Source organism: Grampus griseus (assembly GCF_964374135.1).
Source record: "Grampus griseus genome assembly, chromosome: 2".
Classification (NCBI taxonomy): Eukaryota; Metazoa; Chordata; class Mammalia; order Artiodactyla; family Delphinidae; genus Grampus; species Grampus griseus.
Window position 1 is genome coordinate 77760009 of NC_139018.1, and position 6000 is coordinate 77766008.

The following is a 6000-nucleotide window of genomic DNA, read 5'->3' on the forward strand; positions in this document are numbered from 1 at the left end:
AATACCGGCTTAGGAAGATTGCGACTAGGTAGCCCCTCACTTGCAGTCAGCGTTTCACTGGGGATTTGAAACCTTAAAGTTGTCTTGGAAATCCATGTTACAGAAGCACAGCAGCCTTTTCTGCCACCCTGAGAGCCTGCCTCCAAGTAGGAAGCTGGCTCCAGAAGGGCCTGGATGACACTCAAAAGTCTGGGAAGCAGAAGAGAGGTTACTGCTGCTTTAAATGAGCCGTGCTAAGCTGAACATCCCACTTCCAGCAACTGGGAGCTTATCACACCCAAACCCCACACGTCCATCAGTTTCTGAAAGATTTTAAAAAAATAATTAACTCACCTAGCACAACAAAGGGCACATGCAGAGCATTCCACAGCCCGAGTTTCCTTTCTTAAATTAAAGTTTGCCTTCATGTAGCAGTTAATCTTATATAGCAACACAGCAAATTGACTGCCTCCTTTCTATTTTAGTCACTAAAATGAACAGCCTTCTGTTCTCCAAATGAACATTCCCAAGTCCTCTAAGCTGTCACATGACATGGCTTCTAGATCTTGTATTATCTTATTTACCCCTCCCTGGCACCGACCAAGCTGAACAGAATACTACAGATGAGGTCTGACTGGCACAGTACAATAGCCCTGTTCTCTTTTAGTTTAAACGGTATCACTTTATTAATGCCGCCTAAGATTTCGTTAGCCATTTTGGCAACTGTATCACACAAAGATATGAGCTTGGAGTCAACTGAGATGCTTAACCTTTGGGGACATGAATTATTTTTATCCTATATCTTCTCTGTTTTGTGTTTGTACAGATTAAAAACAATACTGATAAAACCATATTAAAAACCATGTAGGACTTAACCACTTGCCCTATAACATTTCATTTGTTGGTGTAGATGCTTCCTTTCAGTCTGCTGCAATCATTCAAAACCCTGATTCTGTGGAGGAATTAACTGGCCCATTTAATGACCAGAGACACCTGGTAGAAGAGAAACTGCTGAACTTCGGATCGAGAGAGGCTTGAGTGTGAAATCTCCTTTGGCCTTGTAGCGGTTGTTGACCCCAGGCAGCTAGTTAACCCTTGCTTTAAAGTGTCTAATTATACTCTCCCCCAGGAAACTTACAGCAGCTGTTAAGTTTTTTGTTTTCTTTTTTCAGTGTTCTGAAACGGAATGTCTTTGGGTCTGAAGGCTTGAAGCACTTTCCTTATATCTTCTCACCTATCTTAAAATCTGATTACCTGTTAACTATTTTGGACTATCTTTTTTTAGCATGCTAAGTATCAATTTCCTTGATAGAGAAGGCTGCTGTGGAACAGGATTCTTACCTTTTAACATTACACCCCATGCCCTAAGGAGTAGCCTACCCCTTTCGTCTCTCCTGTTCCAAACATAACATTAAAAATGTCTCTTTTTTTTTAATGCACTTTATAATATCTTTTTGCAAACCCCAGTGTTGTCTTGAAAGAAGCACGGAACAAGGAAGCAAGACTTGGAACGTAGTCCCAGCCTTTTTGTTATGTAGCTGATTTTCTACAAGTCACCATACCCTCTCTGGGCCTGATTTCTGAGTGCCTTCCGAGACCATTGTGCTGACATTCTTTGGTTTTACGAACTATTCCATTCAGGTCTTTGCATGAGTGGGAAACAACCCTCCTCCTAACCTTCTGCAAGCCTGCCAGGCTTCAGCTCTTCCAGTGATCTTAGCCCTTTCCTGGCCTTTCCTCTCCCCCAGGGAATCCCTCTGGAAGCCTCAAATTGCTTCCATCACTTTTCATCATGAGGAGTTTTCAGAGGGTGGTGCTTCTATAATTCTTCTTGAGAAGAAACAGTGTTTCTATTAACTCTAAGAATGAGTTAAGAAGTTTGGTTTAGATTGGGATTGACGTATATACACTGCTATGTATAAAATAGATAACTAATGAGAACCTACTGTATAGCACAGGGAACTCTACTCAGTGCCCTGTGGTGACCTAAATGGGAAGGAAATCCAAAAAAGAGGGGATACATGTATATGTATAACTGATTCACTTTGCTGTACAGCAGAAACTAACACAACATTGTAAAGCAAGTATACTCCAATAAAAATTAATTGAAACAAGAAGTTTGGTTTAAAGTTCTAGTTCAACAGACATTTACTGAGTTCCTACTATGTGCCAGGCACTGCACAATCAGTGCACTGGGATGTGGAGAAGGAAGTGGGAACAGTTGAAGAAATAAGCAATAAAGCATGCTCTCAAAGACTCAACTGTGGGCTTCCCTGGTGGCGCAGTGGTTGAGAGTCCGCCTGCCGATGCAGGGGACATGGGTTCGTGCCCCGGTCCGGGAAGATCCCACATGCCGCGGAGCGGCTAGGCCCGTGAGCCATGGCCGCTGAGCCTGCGTGTCCGGAGCCTGTGCTCCGCAGCGGGAGAGGCCACAACAGTGAGAGGCCCGCGTACCGCGAAAAAAAAAAGGACTCAACTGTGTGGCCGATCAAGTTTAGATGTAACTCTGAAGTTTTCTGAACGATAAACACTGACTTAATGGGGGCTCAGAACTATCAGTAACCACAGGTATTGATCATCAACTGAACTACAGATACAGCATTAGATACTTCCTATGTTCTCCATTTCACAGTTTGGTGAACTGCCTGAGATTATCCAGATAGTAAATGGTAGAGCCAGGGCTCACAGGCCACCTCTGGATTCCCCCAGGAAACACAAAAGGCAAGTAAGAAAGAGTGACCAAGACCCTTGAAGTCATCTTCAAATATAATAGTAATCTGCCAAGTGCTAGAACTGTTGAATCAGTGAGTGTAATCAGTTACTTTCCCATTACTTATTTTCCTCTCTCCTCTATAGTCAGTTTAAAGTTACTCTAGAGATCCAGTATCATTCCTTACACGGTCTGAAATTTTCCTTTGGAGCTGAATTATCCCTCTCGTTTAATGATTCCCATTAAAATTTAAAAAATGCCTTGGAAAAATGCTTTATCAAGGCACTGAGGGCCATTCATACCTTAGTATAAATACAAAGTGGAAGAACTGAGCTTTATAGGGGGAGGGGAGGAGCTGAAAGAAATATTAAGGCTGTTGTCACCTGAAGGTGGGTGAGGGTGTTGTATGGAGGGAGGAACAGGGACGCTGTTCCTTAGTCATTATTAGTCATTATTCTAAGTAATCATTAGGATAATGACTCTACCAAGAGCAGCTTTGCCTGAAATACCCCTTGAGGAGCCCAAGTGAAAGCTTTAGTTCTCACACATGGCCACACCACTCCCAGGTTACAGGTTTTAATATAAAATAACTGGACCTGGAGGGAACCCAGCCCTGTCCAGGGGTGCCATTGTCCCCTGCAGATTGCTCTCTTGCAAAGCCCAGTTGAATTGTTCCTGTGGGTCTTTCTCCCACCCTCCATATATACTCACCAGTTAGAACTGCATCAGATCTTTTGAAATCCTTGCCTTTACACCATGGTCATTCGCCCCCTGTGTGTGCGTGCCAACTTGAAAGCACAACGTTAGTTTCTTCCGCTGGGAGTTCAGTGAGTTTGAAACTGAGGGCTCGATGGTCCCTGAGCTCAAGAGCCACCAGCTCTGTTGCAGGAACCACGAATGGGCAGGTGATGCTCCCTCCACTTGCTCGGGCAGGTAGAAGACTTCCCTGCTGCTGTCCTAAAGGCTCTCAGCTAGCAAAGCTGCCCTAACGTACAGTTGCCTACTGTTTGCCATCAGTCTGTGGGAGACTGACCCCGGCTTGGGGCTCAGAATTTACTTTTCTTCTGGGACATTTGTTGGCAGGTTGGTGAAGACTGGATCTAGCCTGAGGCTTTCCTCAGCCCCACTGAACTAATTCGCAGAGGAGTGAAATGAGCAAAGGCAGTGACTTTCAGCAGCTACTAAAAGTTACAATTCAGGGGGTGGTGAGCTGGGATGGAGGTGAAGGCTGGGGCAGCTTGGCAGAGAGAAACATCCAAGAGGGTCTAATGAAAAGGGGAATGGATTTCCTGTCTACTGATCCCTCCTTTTGCTAGAATTTTCCTGCTGCAAATGTAGGTGGTTAGGAGATTCTCAACCTTCCAGGCCAGTTTAACCTGGAACTACATTTGCAGTCATCTTTAAACAAAACCACATGACACTGTAAACTCTGTACAGTTCACAGTCAGTGCTTCAGTCTGGAAATAAATAAGAGGTAAACTTGAGATAAGGTGCTAAAAGGTCCACCTGCTTCTCCAGGCAGGGTCTGAGCATCTCTGGTCTAGGAAATTGACAAGTCAACAAAAGCATGGAGCCCAGTGCACCCGTGACTTCCTATGTAATGAGAAACCTACCCTCTCCCCAGGGTTCTGTCCTGTTAGGAAGATCACCACTGACCAATCTTACAAGAAAAAATGTCAAGTCAACAAATTTTCATGTCCTTCCTACCTACACTACTGTGCTAGGAAAAATAGGCACAGCAGAATTGTGTATTTGATTATATAATTTCTACCTTGAAAGAGTTTATAATCTAGCAACTAATAAAAAGTACTTAGTAACTGTAAGGCAAAGCAAAGTGAGGCGAGTACCATTAAGAGGATACAGAGCGTTGGGCTTCCCCGGTGGCGCAGTGGTTGAGCGTCCGCCTGCTGATGCAGGGGACACGGGTTCATGCCCCGGTCCGGGAAGATCCCACATGCTGCGGAGCGGCTGGGCCCGTGAACCATGGCCACTGAGCCTGTGCGTCCACAGCCTGTGCTCCGCAATGGGAGAGGCCACGACAGTGAGAGGCCCGCGAACCCCCCCCCCCAAAAAAAAAAGGATACAGAGTGTCAAGGAGGCTCAAAGGAGATCGTTATATCTAGAGCAGGAAGGAAGGATGGGGAGGTGTCATTTGATATAAGCTTTAAGAGAGATAGGATTTCTACCCTCAGAGATAGAGGAGGAAGGGCTTTCTGAGGGAAGATGAGAAATGGTTATTCAAATACTCCCCAGGCTTTTAAATAAACTGATCTAAACTGCCCGGGGAGAGGGTAGAGTGCCACTAATCCTTTGAACACAGAAAGAAAATTCTCCCAGGAGGGAAAATCTTAACAGCAGCTTACTTGATTACTAATTGTTTAAGAAATGTTATTAATGATTCACTTACATTTGGTTTGCAGGAAAGAGTTCCAAAGCGGATTTGTCTTCAATGGTTAGATATTGACAAGATTGGAGGGAGAATTTCTCTGATAATCCTGCGCGTCCCCGTATGCAAAGGGCAAGGAGAGACCGAAGAGGCGAATCACTCCAGATTGGTAAATGGCAGTTTAATAAGCAAGAAATTTACATATGAGGCTTGTCTTGGGTGGTCACGAGATGAGTAGATCTCCGCACCCGCCCTCCAGAATCTTAAAGTTTATGTAGCGGCTTTAGCAGGGGTTCAGTCGTGTATACCATCCAGATGGTCTCAACAACACCTTGCATTTTCAAGACTATGTCCTTGAGGCATCTTCTAGTTTGGGAGTGGGGGGCGGGGGAGCAGATGAAATACACATTCCAAGGACAGGGGAGGGACAAGGAGCCTCTGATTGCCCAGGTCCAGCTCATGGGTCAATCAGTAGTCACCTCGTTTCAATGATCTCATCCAACACTAAAATTCTTTTTTTTTTTTTTTTTTTTTTTTTGCGGTACACGGGCCTCTCACTGTTGTGGCCTCTCCCGTTGCGGAGCACAGGCTCCGGACGCGCAGGCTCAGCGGCCATGGCTCACGGGCCCAGCCGCTCCGCGGCATGTGGGATCTTCCCGGACCGGGGCACGAACCCATGTCCCCTGCATCTGCAGGCGGATTCTCAACCACTGCGCCACCAGGGAAGCCCCCAACACTAAAATTCTTAAACCTTCAAGGCCCGTGATTCTAGAGGTACTCAGACCAAAGTGAAACATCATTTAGTAAAGAGAAGAAAAAGGGAAAGAACATTCTGTGAGTCTGTGGAAGAGCAATTCAGTTACTTCCTTTACACCAGAGACTCCCATTAGAGACCATTAGAGAGTAATACCTTAGAATCATCCGG